This window comes from Pipra filicauda, unplaced genomic scaffold (assembly GCF_003945595.2).
Source record: "Pipra filicauda isolate LSUMZ 115617 unplaced genomic scaffold, ASM394559v2 scaffold12_size5214236_pilon, whole genome shotgun sequence".
Lineage (NCBI taxonomy): Eukaryota > Metazoa > Chordata > Aves > Passeriformes > Pipridae > Pipra > Pipra filicauda.
In genome coordinates, this window is record NW_024103763.1 from 1,563,026 (window position 1) to 1,580,689 (window position 17,664).

At 40.5% G+C, this 17,664-nt stretch overlaps 1 long non-coding RNA gene across 10 annotated transcripts in view; it reads left to right on the top strand.

Annotated features, from left to right (window-relative positions):
• Positions 1-17,664, top strand: part of LOC113993181 — a 265,193-nt gene that overhangs the window by 158,037 nt on the left and 89,492 nt on the right. For 7 of the 10 annotated variants that reach the window (XR_005567312.1, XR_005567316.1, XR_005567313.1 and 4 more), the window contains one exon: positions 10,260-10,343. The exons of 1 other annotated variant lie outside the window; for it this stretch is intronic. This is a non-coding gene — a long non-coding RNA (uncharacterized LOC113993181). Of the gene's footprint in view, positions 1-9,122; positions 9,319-10,259; positions 10,344-16,889; positions 16,974-17,664 lie in introns of those variants that run through there. 2 more of the 10 variants (XR_005567310.1, XR_005567317.1) reach the window with 2 other exon arrangements.

Genomic DNA, 17,664 nt, shown 5'->3' on the forward strand with positions numbered 1-17,664 from the left:
ATTAGGCATCCAAATTTAGTTTCTGTAAAGGCAGGAAACCCTTTTCCACAAGGCTTAGTGATATTTTTCTCATATAGATGACATATTTCATGCAAGTGTCATTTGCATAATTACATAACTATTCAATTTGTATATGCTACTTACTGCTCGCACTTGTTTGAAGCTGCATTAGCAACTAACTTCCCTGAGGGAATATGGGGTTAAGGGGTGACATTCACTTGAACTCTGTCCTTGGGAGCACTAATCATGCACTGCATGAAAACTAGCTGTAACTCCTATTATTTATCATCCTCAAACAAAATAAGTAAAATCACTAAATGATATAGATAAGTCTAAGGTCACAGAAGCAGAGCTTATACTTGACTTAAAATATGCAGTTGAACTTTTATGGTTTGATTTAAAATTTAAATTTAAAATATTTTAACAACTCTATACACTTGACACTGAAGTAATGCCGTTATCTGTTACTAAGACTGACTGTCCTTGTGAGGCATTTCAGTAACAGTGCATAACTTAAGTAGAGATGGAAATCCCTAATTGGACCAGCATGCTTAGCTTTCATGAAATAAATACACAGAGAGGTGATGTTGCTGAACTGATAAACAGCAGCAAATACAAGTCATAAACAAGATGGGGATTTCCATTCTTCTCATATCATAATATTGTGGTCCCTAAGCCAGTGACCTTACAGTCTAAAATAAATACAAAAGGGAGATATCAATTCCTGGGGGTTTTCATGTAAGCCAGTCAATAGTATGGGACATAAGCAATGTTGTTCTACTGACGTACCCCAGCCTGATTTGAAATGTCATTGTTGTTTTTGTAGGATAATTTTATGTTAATTGTTACTTGGGAAAGATCAGGTTAAACTTCTCTGTTTATGGTTTAGTATTAGATAGTTTATGATCTCACTCGTACAACAGAGGCTCAAAAGCCCTTGTCCAGGAAACCCACAGTTCACTGTGACTGCAATTTTGTTTCCTTGTGAAGAGTAGAAAGGAATTTTTGGTGCTTACTGTAGGTCTCTGAAGGCTATACTTACATGTGCAAGAAGTTCAGCGCTGTAGGAAGAGATCCAGCTGGTGCTGAGGACTCAATGAGGGCAATTTTTTCCCATTTCAGGTGAGTTTTACTTCAAAGCAGCTCTGTTCTGGTCCAAAGGACAAAATAGTTGTAGCAGCTGGAGGACAGTAAACACGTTCCTCAATCCTGTCTTCCATTTCGATTTAATTTGAAAAGAGTATGGTTAATTGTAAAAGAATCCTCTGAGGCCTTTCCATCATATGAATCAAAGCATGCTAAGTGGCAACAAGTGCAAGATCCACCTTCAAAAACACGTTCATGATCTGAACTAAAGCACAAACTTTTCATACTCTGTATGAAAATAAACACAGCTGCACGAAAAGGATTCATTTTGTGTCACAATCCCATACTTTGGGATTTGGCTATGAAGTCCTTAAGTAAGTCTGAAAAGTGGCAACTTTCCCCATAGGCACTTCAGTATAAATGCCTGGATTTATTATTTCATTGCTTTTAATATTTTGCAGATTGCTGAAAAAGAAACTCGGAACATCCTGATCTAATTTACTGATTGCCTGAAAAATCACCTGTAATAAACTATGTAATTGTAAAGGCAAATGGTGATTTCAGTCCAAGCATATTATTCTGTGTCTGTAATTCCTTTTTCTGTGGTATTACCATTCGGATGCTGCTGAGGTTTTATAGGATGCTGAACTGCCTGCTCACTGAGCATTAAGAATATTTGCATGTATGCAACATTTAAGGAAATACAAATACATTTCAGCTGTTCTTTTTTTAAATAAGCAAATCTAATACAGCTTGCTCTTCAATGACAGTGGTAGTTTAAAGTTTTTCTTACTTAATGTAACTAGCTTGCTATAAAAAAAAAACAAAACCATTTAATGCTAACAGATTTCCCCTTACCCAATCTTTCATCAGTTTCTATAAATCCGTGTAAAAGCAGAGTGATAAAAATTATCACTAGCTGGAAATTACCTTGAATGAATTCTGAGACATGTAGCTCACCTAGACGTGCTGGAACTAGAGCAGTCAAATGTAGTTCCAATGCAAAGTTATGGATTAGAGCTGTGAGTGTGGAACCACCTGCCTGGTGAATGGTCCTGAGTTCATATAAAAAGGTTATTGAGTTGCTGAACTCATAAAGATTGAAGCAAATAGATTCTATCTCATCAGGTCTCAAGAGAAAAACAAACACTGAGACTACTCTCCTTAGGATGTAATATTGTAGCTGAGTTTCCTATTACAGGAAAATTTACCCTCTGATTTGCAGATATAAGAAGGAAGGAATAGCTAACCAAGTAGGAAACTAATGGTCTTGAGCTAATTACTTTAAAAAGTTTGTTGGCATGCAGAAGCCACAAGTTCAAGCTCCCCATCTCCTCAAATAGACCACCTGCGTGCATGGCATTTTTCTTGGGGGATTACACTCTTCTGACCTGGGTCAATTGGTCCAGCCCAGTCCAGGAAATAATTTAAATTCTCATTTTCAAGAGAGAATTTTTCTCTACTCCCCAGACACCCCTGAATCTTAGAAACCATGACTAAAGCTGGTACATTTCTATCAATGGCAGTGTTGATGGAGCAATATATTCCTGTGAGAACACTTTTTGTCAAGCCAACTGTGCTTGGGCTTTTATCTTTCACCTCTCAGATACATTATTGCAATCTGTCTGACAAGTTGCACAGACTTTCCCACATAAGGTCAGACTTCTCAGCAGCAATGGTTTCAGGGTCACTTTTCACTTAAATGAACATTCAGTTTCTGAGATACAGCTAGAAACCAGCTTTAATGAAGAATTTACCATTGTGCAATCAATAAGCAAACTATCTGAGTACTTTATGTCTGGAACGCAGGGTTACCTGATGTTTTTATTAGAAGGGACATGTGTGATGATGTGAGACTTTCTCGAAGCAACAGATTCTCTCAGCTTGAAGCTTGTGTCAGAAACCACTGAAAAATCCCTCCCCATGAAACTTTTCCCTTTGTACCTAGCACTTTGCCATGACCCCATGGATTCCCAGACTTGTCTCAGTTTGCACGTGGCTTGTCTGCAATATCAGTTGAATTTGTTACATCCCTAACGCTGATGTACTCTAAATTTGTCAAAATACTGTGGCTAGACAGGCTTAAAATCAAATTAGGAAGGCAAAGAGAAAAGCTCTTGATTACGGAGATGGAGCTGCTGCTATGAAAGCATCAAATTAAGAATGGCAAACTTGTGTCAAAAACTGATCTGTTCCTCAAACTGTAGCTGAGTACTTCAGGAAAACTGCCTTGGTGGCTGCAGCTGAAGATTAGCTTTGTGGGCTCTCCGGAGGTGGAGTCCTTTGGAGTAGAGCAGATGCCCCTGCTCTGGATCACCTTATTCCTATGATACCTGCGCAGTGCAAGCATGCCTCTGCATGCAAATGAATCTTCAAAGCAACTTGCTAGGAAGGTCTGCTTTCCCCTCCTTCTGGCTAATCAATTTAGAGAAGCTTATTGTAGCACACTTTGTTGTTTGTGCAATTGCAAATGAAGTCTTGTTTGAGCTTGTCTGTGACTGGGATAGACAGAGCTCTTCCGATGTGTTGATTTTCCATACCTTGATCATCCACCTGTGTCAGAAGTTGTTTGATTTTCATTCTTTCTGACTATCCCCTTCCTGGACACGGACATTGTGAATCTTTTTGTGGTGCCACAGCAATTTCACAGAATCACAGAATGAGTAAGTTTGGAAGGTCGTCTGGTCCAACCTCCGTGCTCAAGCAGGGCCATCCAGAGCACATGGCACAGGATTGCATCCAGATGGTTCTTGGATATCTCCAGTGAGGGAGACTCCACACCCCCTCTGGGCAGTCTGTTCCAGTGCTCGGGCACCCACACAGTAAAGAAGTTCTTCCTCATATTCAGGTGGAACTTCCTGTGTATCTGTTTCTGCCCACTGTGGTTTGTACTATTGCTCGGCACCACCGAGATGAGCCTGTCTCCGTCCTCTTGGCACCCTCCATTCAGGTACTTATAGACATTGATGAGGTCCCCTCTTCTCAAGGCTGAACAGGCCCAGCTGCCTCAGCCTTTTCTCCTAAGAGAGATGTTTCAGTCCCTTAAGCATCTTTGATCACCTCCCACTGGACCCACTCCAGGAGCTCCTCTTGTACTGAGGAGCCCAGAACTGGACAGCACTCCAAATGCAGCCTTGCTAGAGCTTAGCAGAGGGGCAGGATCATCTCCCTTGGCCTACTGACACTACTCTTCCTAATGCAGCCCAGGATACCTTTGGCCTTCTGGTGCACAAGGGCATTGCTGGCTCATGGACAGCTTGTTGTCCCCCAGGACCCCAGGTCCTTCTGCACAGAGAATTCTGCTTTCCAGCAGATCAGTTCCCAGCCTGTACTGGTGCCTGGGGTTATTCTTCCGCAGGTGCAGCACTCTGCATTTGCCCTTGTTGAATTTCAAATAATTCCTCTCTGCCCATCTGTCCAACCTCTCGAGGTCCTTCTGAAGGGCTGCACAGCCCTCTGGGATATTGGCCACTCCTCTCAGCTTTGTGTCACCAGTAAAATTGTTGAGGAGGCATCTGCCTTTTCATCCAAGTCATTGATGAATAAGTTAAACAATATTGGGCCCTTTATTGAATCTTGGGGGACACCACTAGTGACAGGCCTCCAACTAGACCCTATGCCATTGATTATGACCCTCTGGGATCTACCATTCTCAATCCACCTCACTGTCCATTCATCCATTCCACACTTCCTGAGTTTGCTTGTTAGGATGTTGTGAGAGAGTGTTGAAAGCCCTGATGAAATTGAGGTAGACAACATCCACTGCTCTCCTCTCATGCGTCCAGGTAGTTGTTTCATTGTAGAGGACAATCAGTTGGTGAAGCATGATTTACCTTTAGTGAATCCATACAGACTACTGATCCACTTCTTGTCACCCATGTAGATAGAGATGGCCTCCAGAATAAGGTGCTGTATCACCTTTCCAGGGATGGAGATGAGACTGACTGGTCAATAGTTCCCTGGATCCTCCTTTTTGCCCTTTTTGAAGACTGGGGTGGCATTTGCTTTCTTCCAGTCCTCAGGCACCTCTTCTGATCCCCACATCCTTTCAAAGATGATCCCGAGTGGCCTCACTATGGTGTCCACAGCTCCCTCAGTACTCGTGGATGTGTCCCATCAGCACTCATGGACTTGTGCATGTCAAGTTTGCCTAGGTGTTCTCTAACACAAACCTCCTTGACTAGGAGAAATCTTCCTTCCAACATCCCTTTACCCTCATCTCCTAGGTCAGAGATTCTTGAGGAAATCTTTACTCAGCTCCAGACGTTTTGACTAGTTGTCCTAAGGCCCTGAGGTCCCTCTTGATTTTTCACAGCCTTCTTTTTGGTACCCACCTGGGAAACAAGTAGTGTGAATAATCAGTGGGCCATACCATGCTGGAAAGTTTCTGGTTGATGTCCCTTACCTGGGGGAGACAACACACCCCTCATGGGTTGGGTCTGGTCAGCATATCGGCCCCTCCATTCATCTCAAAAGGGAGTCACCTTCTATTTTTTTTATGGTATTTTTTTAGGTATTTACTGGTTTACCTTCTTTTTTTCTTAATTGAGGAGGTCATGAAGTGGGGAGTAGGCTGCCCTGCCCTAGGCTACCCCTCCAACCTGGAATGACCTTTATCCGCACTCTCATTTCCCTGGTCCTCGGATTCCAGGGCCTCATACCTGTTGTATAAGGGTAGCTGGGGAGGTGAAGTAAGTCAGGAGGGACTCGCCTGCAACTCTGAGCAGAAAACCATTTCCACTTCCCTCCTTCTCTAAGGTGCCTTCCTTCTGCCTGATGGTGAAGAGGTAGGGGATCCATTGTTTCTTGTGAAGTGGATGGTGAGCGTGTTTGTCTAAGGCAGGGTATAGTGCAGTCAGTCTCTTCCTCAGAGTCCCTAATGCTTCTTAGTCTTTTTCTTCATCTCTCAGCTCTGCCACTAGGCCTACATAGGGTTATGTATAGGATGTTTGTGGTTGTCTTGCAGTGTAGGGTGAATTGCTGGGTTTATACTGGGGTTGCACTGGACTTGTTAAGAATACTTGTACCAATGTGGCGTTTCGCTCACTGCCAACCACTGAAATTTTTTGGAACTCCTGTCAATCATAATACAGGCCTCTGTCCACCCTTACGAGCAACATCTGCATGTAAGAGCAACTATATATCTAATATCTCACTATTTCTGCCTCCTTTTAACCATCATATCCACAGATATCTATATAAACAGGTTCAAGTAAGGCAAGGTATTCAGTGCAAAACCCAAAGAGACTCATAGAAGATGAGCTGGCCAAATACTGGCTTTTTAACTAGGCAAGAAATTTTGACATGGAGTATGCTCAGGGGGGATGTACAACTGGAATATTTCCCGTAAATATTGGAAAGAATGTTTAGACTGTATTAAATAAAACTTTTGAAAGGTGAGTGGGAATAATATTGTATAATGCCTATTGCCCATAACTAGAAGGTTGTGTAATGTTAGTAGCTGTATAGAATTAGAAAATTTTTTGTGATGGATAGATAGATGATTGATAGATAAATAGGTAGGTAGATGGATAACAGAGAATGGAAGCTAAAGCAGATTTCCAAGCATTTTAACTCTCTGCTGCTATTTAACAGCACAATCAATAGTTCCGAAAAGGGAAAGACATTTGCAATGCTAATTGCAATTCACAAGTGGGGGCGTTTGGAGTGGGTGGAAGAGTTAGTTGTTTGCTTGCCGAGGGACATTTCAGAGCTGCTGAAGTTCTGATACTAGTAATTCTTTTTGTAAAACAATTATCTGGCTGACTAGAACACAGGAATAATTTCTAAATCAAAGAAATCAATGTAGGTGGTACTTCCTCAGGTAGTGATTTTCTGGCAGTTTTTTCTGGTCGTCTCAGCGCTCCCAGTGAGAGGAGAGATGTGATGAAGAGCTTCTAGCCATGGAGCTAGTGGGACCAGTAGCCTTTGCTAGCTCTTAATGGTCCACAAGGCTTGTCTCTTCATCCAAAATTTTGTCAAATATCTCTTATCTATTTTCTGGTATCTACTTTTTTATTTCTGAATAATAATGGATATATTTACCTATGGTGTGACCTGAATCTGCCAACCTTATTTAACCTGATTAGTGCTCTACTCTGTGCATGCAGAGAGAGATTTGTTGGCCCCAGTTGAAGCACTTACAGAATAAAGTATACACCAGTGTGACAGAGAATGACAAAACTGAGCTCTTCACTCTTCTTTTCTTCCTTAAGCTAGGGTGAATGTTCCCTGGATTCCACAAACTGACTCCACAGCATGAGAACATAAGTTTGTGCATATAAGACCAGAGTGCAGATCATTTTGGGCAAGAAGAGGAAGAAAAAACAATATTCTGATGCCAAGTCTTGTTAATTCCAACTCTTAAAAAAGTGTCACTCTAAGCATATGGGATGAAGTAATAGCAAAGGCACCCATCTCCTGCCACTCTGCAGTTTGCTGCTGGCCTCCCAGTGTCCCCCAGGATGTTCAAAAATAAACTGGGGTTGGATGTGGTATGGAGTCAGTGTTACCTGGTGCACTCAGAAACAATTCTTTATTTGGTCTAGGTAAGAATTTCTGCTTTATACAGGGTAAAATGTAAATGTCTGTGGCACCTAGATGTCACAGACATATAGTTTTAAATACCTGATCTAAGAATTTTAAAAGATCAAATATTAATATGACTTCTTTTTGATTTTTTTTCTCAAACAACTAACAGAGGAGTGACTACTATTGTTATATATGTTTTGATCATTAAGAAATGGAGGTATGAAATTTCCTTTCTAAACAACTTTGAAATTAGAGCAAATGTTTTAATTTCCTGAAACAAATCCATTTTTTTCTAGAAAAAAATCCTGAAATTCCTTTTTAACTTCTGCTGAATTCAAAAAAAATAATTATTGGATAAAGGGGAATCTGGAAAGGGTAATAGATTTTCTTTTTCCATTTCAATATGGTGTTGTGAAGCTATTTTATCATGTTCAACTTTTCAAACCAGTTAAAAAACTTCATAAAATAAATGCAGTAGTTCATCTCAGAGCATTTTAATAATCTCCAGCTTTTCCCTAAAAAATCTTATCACCACTTTGGTCAAAGTAAAATGTACTTATTCCCTGCAGCAATATGAGAACATGATTACTCTGAAGTACAGGAGATATCTATTACTATGATCTTAAAATGTCTGCATTGCCTTGCACCAACACTCTGCATAGTCCTTTTCTGTAACATCTGGGTAAAGCTGGAAAAATCTGACTGATTCCAGTGGGGTTAGTTAGAATATATCCAGGAGTAGTTACTCTCCCTGCTTAGCCATAGGCTGATACAAGATAACCTGGTGGCTGATGAAGAAGCAAAGAAAAAAGGACTTAGGTTAACTGTGTGATAGTACAGAGAGGTGTAATGGTATGAACAACCTTCTTTTGTTTCCCTCTCAGAAGGTTTCAAGAGTCTTGCTGTTAATATTATATTTTTGTATTGAAACATGATTCAGTATCCCTTAAGAGGACTGAGACGTGGGTGTTCCAGCTATGAAATGAGGGTGGGAAGAAGAGGGACCAGGCAAATGGGAACCACAGGGACAATCTAGTACAGAGGCGGTTCAGGACCTGTGCTCCAAATAGCCACCTGCCCTGCAGGCTCTGGGTAGAGTGGCTAGATCCCTCTTGTGGTTTTAAAAAATATCTTTTGGATATATATGGAATGGAGGAATTTTGAAAACACTGATTCTGCATACTGATTTGCAGTTGGTAAATCTCTGGCTATCAGCTCTTTAAAACAGTTTGGAGATCATAGAATCATAAAATGGTTTGGGTTGGAGGGGACCTGAAAGATCATTTAGTTCCAACCCTTTTACAGTGGGCAGGGGACACCTTCCAGTAGACCAGGTTGCCTGGTCCAACTTGGCTGTGAACACTTCCAGGGATGGGGCATCCACCACTGTAAAGAATTTCTTCTAAATATCTAACCTAAAGCTACCCTCTTTCATCTTAAAGCTATTCCCCCTTATCCTATCACTACTTGTCCTTATGAAAAGTTCCTCTCCACCTTTCCTGTAGGTTCCTTTATGTACTGGAAGGCTGCTGTAAGGTCTCATGGAGCCTTCTTCAGGATGAACAATCCCAACCATCTCAACCTGTCTTCATAGGAGAGGTCCTCCAGCCCTCTAATCATCTTTGTGATCCTACTCTGGACTCATTCCAATGGATCTGCATCCTTATGTTGGGGATCCAAGAGCTGGATACAGTACTCCAGGTGGAGTCTCATGGGAATTGGAGTAAGGGGGAGAATTACCTCCCTTGACCTGCTGGCCACGCTTCCTAGAGATTTCTTGGTTTGGTTTGTAACAAGATAAATGAACCACTTAATGAACTATTAGTGGGTCATTATGTCCTGTGTAAATATTGAAAAAATCAACAAATAAATACAATGGATACCAGTTTAAAAAAAAAAAATCGACATTGATGAATTGCAACAGGGCTGAAGCAGCAGTAAGATTCCTGTTTGAGGAAATGCTCCAAATGAACTCCAGTAGAGGTGTCTTACTATCTGTAGTACATGGGAATGTGAGATTCCTTTAAAAGACTCAGCAGTGAGGCTCTATTTGGTTTTTTTTGAGGCAGATCCAACTGAGGTGGAGGCAACCTGGGGGGAGGGAAGCATGCCCTGATTGGGAACACTAGGCTGTGCCACATGGGTCTGGGAAGGCTTGCTCAGATCAGAGGGCCAAGTAGCTGCTTTTAGGTGATACAGAGCTCAAGTTAATGAGCTGACAAGACTTCTAACTTGCACAGGACACAAATGTGGTACTCCTGCTCCTGGACGTGAATTGTCTTTAGTGAAGTGCTTGAACGCCAAATGAACTTTCTGAGTGAAAACCCCTGGGCACAAAATGATATTTTCCAATGAAAGTTTATTTCCTCTGAAAATTTCCAATCAATTATTCCACTCTTCTGCTAGTTTAAGCATGTAAAAATGTTTTTATGGCTTGCCAACCACCTCAGCCTGAGGTTGGCATACTTTTCTTATTTGCACTTAATCATATTTTCGTTATTTCTAACAGATTCTTTCAAAGTAATTGTTTGTAAGAATTGAAAGATCTGTGGAATTCATTACAAGATTATAAATTTAATCTGCAAAGTGATACAAAGATTCTTCTTTCTAAAACCTCTAAGTATTTCTTTTGTCTTTCACAGATATCCAAGCATCACTGAGGGTGTGACCAATGCTCTTCCTGCCTAACCCTACAGGCCAGTAATTTCCCTCGACTGTCCTTGGCTGTATGTCTGCTTTTAAATAAAGCAAAATCACCCTTTTCATAGCCAAATATTCATCATCATCATCATCATCATGGCTGGGCTTCGCGAACGAAGATTTGGGAAGGCTCTATCCACATTTGCTACAGGCACGCTGGTGGCTTATGAGGCCAATACGTGACAGACATATCGGATTGCAAAAGGCACAGCAGAAAGACTCCTTAGGTGGTAAATTCTGCAAGGCACGATTCTTTCTGCGTTGCCTTTTTTCCTCGAGAGTGATCCTGCGTGTGTTCTCGAAGGAGACAGCTGCGTTATAGATGGTGTGTCTCCAGGCCTCCCGATTGGAGGCCAGAGTAGACCAGTTATGGTGATCAATATGGCCAAGGCTGAGATGTTGTTTCAGGGAGTCCTTGTATCTTTTCTTCGGGGCTCCTCTCTTGCGGCAACCAGTGGCAAGTTCACCGTAAAGCAAGATCTTAGGGAGGCGGTGGTCCTTCATCTGGGAGACGTGCCCTGCCCATCGCAGCTGCGTTCTCATCAACATGGCCTCAATACTTGTGACTGCTGCTTGCTCTAGAACAGATGTGTTGGTCACATAGTCTGACCAGTGGATGTTTAGGATTGTGCGGAGGCAGCGTTGATGGAAGCGTTCTAAGAGACGCAGATATTAATATTTGGTTTAAACAACATTAGGGCTGTGATATAAAATCCAGGCAACATTAAAAGAAGATTGATACTTTCTCCTTTAATCACATGGCTTTGTGTCTTGGCACATGTTTGGCATGCATTGTCAGATTAACTGTGGTAGGATTTACAATTTCGTGGAGTTCAGTGCTTCATCTTTTACCTTTGGCAAACGTGATGATCTCTTCTACCACAGAGCTTCTCACCAGGGTAGCAGTCTCTTGTGACAATACCAAAAAAAGTGTGCCAAACACATGTACATCAGGTGCCATAACATGTCAAGGTGATTTTGAGTGGTAGTATAGCACATGCCAATCTTCACTTATGGCTGCTTCCTATCAGGAGCTGGGAGGAATTTGGTAAGAAGGCTTCAAATTTATATATAAATATAAAAATTAAAAATAAATGAAGCTGTTTGAGTGAGATTTGAACCCTGGAGAATAAAAACATGTAGCAATACTTCTATTATTCAGATAATAGAAATAGTAGTAAAACTGTTCTCTTTTACTTCCTTTAAATAAATATGTCAGCTTTTTAAGGTCTAAACCATTACATTAAAACATTAACAATCTCTAAACTAGCTCAGATTCAACTTGACAAAAACTAGAAGTATCTTGAGAATGTGAATAAGAAGAGAAATCTGTTTTTGTCAGCAGAGTGACAGCAGCTTCTTTTATGCTTTTAGAGGTGAAGAAACTAAAAATGTGTTGCATTATGTTGCAAAAGAAGAAGCAAACTCAAAGTCCTCTGACATAATTTTATTTTGCAGACCCTGCTTAGGAGGCATAGTTATAATTGGAAAAGGAGAAAGACTAAATGTTCTTCATGAACTTTTTGGTTTTTTCTAATATATTGAAAAAAAATACTTAGCAAAATCAAAGCTGTGTGAGTGATGTTAGTATTTTGGGGTTTGGAGTGGGGGTTTCACAGTATGTTGGGTAGTGGCTAACATAAGAGAGTCATAATCAAAGGGTTTCAGATGTTGTTGCATATAATGCATAACACTAGGAAGTGGTCTTGAGAACCAGCATTTGTCAGGATGTTCTTTTACCCTATAAAAAATATATCTGTGAGGTAGAGGCCGTGAGACGTCATCCTCAAACAGCAGAACCACAGCAGAACACGTGGCTGGGTGTGTCAGAGATGGTGTGTTCAACCCAAGGGCTTCCAGGGTGCCTCAAGCCAGAGGTCACTCTAATTGATTTGATTTGCTTCAGGTTGTCTTTCCAAATACCTGTCTCACTGTGCTTCTCCCTTAATGCCTCCTTCTGCATTTTGGTCTCTGTTCTGCAAAGACTTTAATGTGGCTGCAGGACAGTGCATGGATAGACTCTCTAATGGCTCGAATGTGCCACACAGAGCTCACGGTCAACCTGGGGTGCTTTGATCTACCTCTGGCATCTGACATTTGCGTATCCAACTCAAGAACTGGTGAATGGACTATTGAACCTGCTCAGTTCTGTGTCAGCACGTCTCTATTCTGCTTTTCCTGACTCACAAATCAAATATTTCATTCTTCAGCACCATGAGAGGCTCCCTCAGCAACTGACATATTTGACAGCCACACTGCACTTCAAAGAACTTCACAGGGTTGTTAGCAGTAGCAGGGATTTTTCACAAAGTTGTATTTTTAGCGCAGAGTCTGAAGGAATGACTTGACATATAGTACAGTGATCCTAACCTTACTCTAAGCACAATAGACTGCTTAATTTATAACTGCTTTTTGAAATAAAAATTCAACATAGAATACTTAGCAAAGTCAGATCTTCTGTATAAGAAACACAGAACTGCAGAAATGCTGGGTGAGCATTTATTAAAAGTAGCTCTGATTATGTTTTTCATTCCATAGTATGACTGATGACCTAGTTTTCCCTATATTGTTTATTTCATGGATTTCTGGCTTCTATCGTTACTGTCAAAGGTACAGGGTTATAATGAAAATACATTAGCAGGCTGGTTTAAGCTAAATACTTTCTGTAATACTTGGAACAAAGGAAAAAATTTTATTCTGGAACATTCATTTTCTGAAATACATTCCAGAGAACAATGGCAATATGTTAAATCTCCTTGTCTGTTGAGTGCCCATGTGTCTTCTTTTTGACTCATCCAGGCATGTGGCCAATGATGAGTATTTCTAAATTATCTTTCAAAAATCCAACAGAATATACAAGGTCAGTGAATTCGCAAAATTTGTTTCACCTACTCTTGATTGCCTCCCTTCTCCTTCTTACTTTCCTCATTTTGTCTTTTTAATTTACCTATTTTTCCCATATGGTATCATCTGTCCTTTCTAACTACTGCATTCAATGGGGAATTGGAAACTGAAGCAAGCAGAGCGTGAGCTTGCCATTATCCTAACGCACTGACTTGTGTGGTATTACGCACAGACATCTTCTCACCTTTCGGTTTCTTGTTCTTTTTTTTTGAAGCATTTTCTTGTGTGGATGTGCCTGACCCACTGGGTTACCTTAAAGATGGGAATTGAGTCCATGAGATTAAGCTGGTGTCTTTTTTGGCCTTCTCTAGGCCGATGTTCAAGGCTCCGTTGTGGCTTGTGCGAACTCGCTGTAAATTTACTCAGCTAATACCACTGCAGGTGCTTGTCTGGGCACTCAGCAAATGTTTGTGGTGTGCACTCAGACTCGCACGAGTGTGAGCGGTGAGTGTGTGTGTTGTGGAACAAATTGTTCAGGCTACCATTTATGTGGTGGCACTTAATTTAAATCTCCACTCTTCTGAGTTGTCGTAGATGCATTAACTCTGTTCTGTACATGCCCTCGATGGAGATGCTGTGCCGCTGCTGGAGCTCTGCTTTCTGCAGCCTGGTCTGTGAGGCCTTGGGGGAGTTCACCATCATAGATAAGAGTGTGTGTCTGGTGTCTCTAAAACAGACATTGAGTTGATTTTTGTTGATTTAAACAGACTAACGTGAAATAAGACTACTGAAAATTCAAAGACTGCAGTTGACAATTTGAAGGGAGAAGCATTTTTCTGGGTGGATCTTCCTGGGGTTGCTGAATGGGTGTCATAACATTTTCTTTTCTCTTATGCCATGTGTATTTGTCAGTGCTGCTCTCTGCTCTAGAAGGAGTTACGTAAATATGTCTCTCTCTCGCATTGCCTTGGATTTAGTTTTCCTGTGCTACTACTATGAATGCGAAAAATTGATTTCAGAAATACTAATTTGTTAATTTCAGTTCCCACATGTGATGTGTTTGACTTTTTTTATTTTATTTTTTCAAAAACATTAAAAGTTGTACTGAGTCTTTTATATCTTTTTCTGATTTATCCTCGCCACACAGAAACACATTTCTAAAACTTGCAGTGTATAAATACTGTTTAAGGCTTTCTGTGGATTTATCCACCACATTTTAAGTTAAACTGGGGGATTAATTTGTGTTGCATATTCTTTCATTATATGAATTTGTCCATAGGACAGAAAACATCAAAAGAAAGGTTTTTATTAGGGGAAATACTGTGAGGTTTTCTCCTTCCCTTTTGCAAAAGATATGAAACAATGAAAAACCACAAATACTAAAAACTATTAATATGAAGAATATAAAATCTAGGTAGCATTTTCTTGCATCTAAATCCATATTCTATGAATCTTTGATGTGACATAAAATTGTAAGTGCTGAGTGGGGAGTGGGACAGAAAGCCACAGGGAGCAGCAGCTCTCTGTTATCTTTCTTCATTTCTATATATTACTGCAGACAGAAGGAAACCTCTTTTAGAATTATTTTATTCTTATTTCTACTTTTTCTAAATACGTTTTAATTTATTGAACCCTTTGGTCAAGTTACAATAAATATTTGAAATGAATCAGACCCTGTAAGTGAGCAGTGGGGCAGGTAGCAGGTGTGTAGGCATCAGAGAGCATTTTCCTTTCCACAACTGCCTAACTCTAACCCTTCTGCAGCCTCCTTGTCTCCTTCCTACCAGATATGTTTCCCTGCCTAAGCCTATGCTATTTTGTGATGGTTATCTCAGGCTGTAGATAATGGAGACCTTATTTTCCAATCCTGTCCCCTTTGAAAAGATCTAGGTTGCCCAGGTTACAGATTACACATTGAAAACATGGTTCTTACACAACCACCCAGTGGGAACCCAGATAACTACTGGATACAAGTTTTTCTTTCATTTATCCCATATACCAGAACAAGATCAGCTAATGTCTGGAGCATCTTATTAGCCTGGGCCATGTGCCATCCTGTCTTGATCCAAGCTCTCCGAAAGGCCTTTGAAGACAGCAGTGCCCTGTTGGTGTGGACACTGTATGCAAATGTGCAAAGCTCACCAGACTTGGACCTATGCCACTGGAGCATGGGACCAGCTTAGGGCACTCTGGTGCTGACAGAGCAACTGCAGGTTGAAATATCCACTCCTGCAGTGGTTTCGAATTCATGCTTTATTCGTAATGTGGCATTGCACCTGAAGGATGCTGGTATAAATGTTACTGCTCTTGATGCCAAAAGTCCTCTGAGTTGTTGTGCTTGTAGCTGGAAAAAGAACTGTGTTTGAATTTTTTTAAAAATTCTATTCAGGTGTATTTGGTGAGCTGGGATTTGGATTCTTAGGTGATGAGAAAACCACACAGAGGTTATGATGAAGTACACTGGTGCTTCTACGTGGGCTCCTTTAGCTGCAGCATAGTTCCTCACTGCTGAAGGACCCTGGATTATGGGCTTTGATGGAGAAAGAGTTTTGTGCAATCTCTGAGTATCTGTCTCTAAATATGACATTTTAACTTGAAATCTGTAGTCAAGAAACCACTAAAATCTCTTGAGCAAAATATAGCAACCAAAAATCTACACCTTTGAATCAAATGAAAAGGCCAAGTTAAACCAGCTGAGCTAGTAACATTTATGTTCTCCTGCTTTCCCCAGGTATTATAAGAAACTGCCTAAAATCAAAACCAGCAAAAAATCACATAGGTTATCACAATGTAGGAATACATTCTCTTTCATGATGAGGGTCATAACTTTGTATCTTGACTGAATAATATTGAATCAAGGAAAGAGTGTTAACTAAAAACTAAGTTTTAATTAAATCTGCAGCAGTTGCTATTTTTCAATGTACATAAGAAGAGATAGGGTATGATATATTTCCTTGATTGAAGAATTTTCAAGTTCCAGCTGGACAGCACTTTAATTAACTTCATTTTCTACCTTTTCTCAGCTGTGGTCCCCTTCCATTATGTCTCTGAATCAATCTTAATTGTAACATTTTGGAAAAGACAGATTTCTCACTGTGTGAATGCTAAACGAAAACCTTTGAACTTGATATTCTTAAAGTTGTGGCGTCAAGGGGAATGTGGGGAAGCCAAAGTGAAGATGATGAACATGGGAAGTGTGTCCCATCGAAGGCTGGTGTGCAGCACATGCTTTTAATGGAGCTACTTCTGTTTCTGCTGTTTGCCAGCTGTAGTGTGACACTGGGGATCTGCTCAGTAAAATGATAACATTTGCACAACAAACTGTTTGTCCCTGGCTGGTTGACAGACTGAGAGCAGCAGTATCATTACTGAACAAGAGCCCAGTCTCTCCTCCTTGTCATCCTCTCACACTGAGCTAATTGCTAACAGTCTAAAGAGAGCATCTACTTCACAGGTTAAAGTTGAAAGAATTTGTAGAAGTACGCGAGAGCCCAGGTCGAGGTTTTCCTCAAGTCTGGCTTCAAAGGTGTGGATAAATCTTCATGAGGGCTTTGCACAACTCAAGCAAAAGGCTGGGGGAGGGGACTTGTCACTAGTGGAAGCCAACACCAATTCTTCCTTCCTGACAGTCACTGCAAATATATTTTATATCACATTTCAGTGGGTAAAATATGACAGGTGTTATGCATGTAGTAACAATAATTTATCTTCTCAAACAGTTTGGATTTCAAGAGAAGGATACCAGCCAAATGCTGTTGGCCTTTGTAAACTGATCATTTGGGAAGGCTCCATTGGAAAGACAAGTGCAATGCGTGGGTATCTACACTGTGTTTTATAGCTGTGCCTTTATTTCTACTTGGAAATGGCAGAATTAAGACAGACAGAGTGTCAGCACGCTAATAGCATCTAAACCAGGGAGTTGTCCGTGAGTTTGGCACATCAGAGAAGTCATGCCACAGCATGCCACATGTAATGTTAGGGAACATGATGTTTCAATTAGTAAATCAAGGTTGAAACTTAGGGATTGTATTTTTTCCTCAGGATTTGTGTTTAGTGAGTTTCCGTTTTTTCCCCCTTGTCAGTATTGTAGATAGGATATCTTGAGTCTCAGTGGTTTTTTTTTTTTTGAAAGCTTCTATTGGGTCTTCAAATTATCTAATTTATTTGGATTATTACAGTTACAGTTACTAGGATCTCAGAGGCAATACTACTGCCAATTTATTTCTTTTTATTTCTTTTTGTCAGTGATGCTTGTAGTGTTACCTCTAGGACAAAAGAAGAGGAAGCTTTGAGTAGAGGTGTAGTTGTTTTGCTCTCTATCTTCCTTGCTGAGACAGTGTATGGCAGTGCTGCAGTGCAGTGATACTTCAGCTGGCATTAAACTAATTATTTTGGGTACATGAAGCATTCTGGCTACACAGAATGAAGTCAAGTATGCTCTGATTTTCCCTGCCAAAAGGCTTAGCAACTTGGGCACCAATGAATGAATAACAATAAATAGCA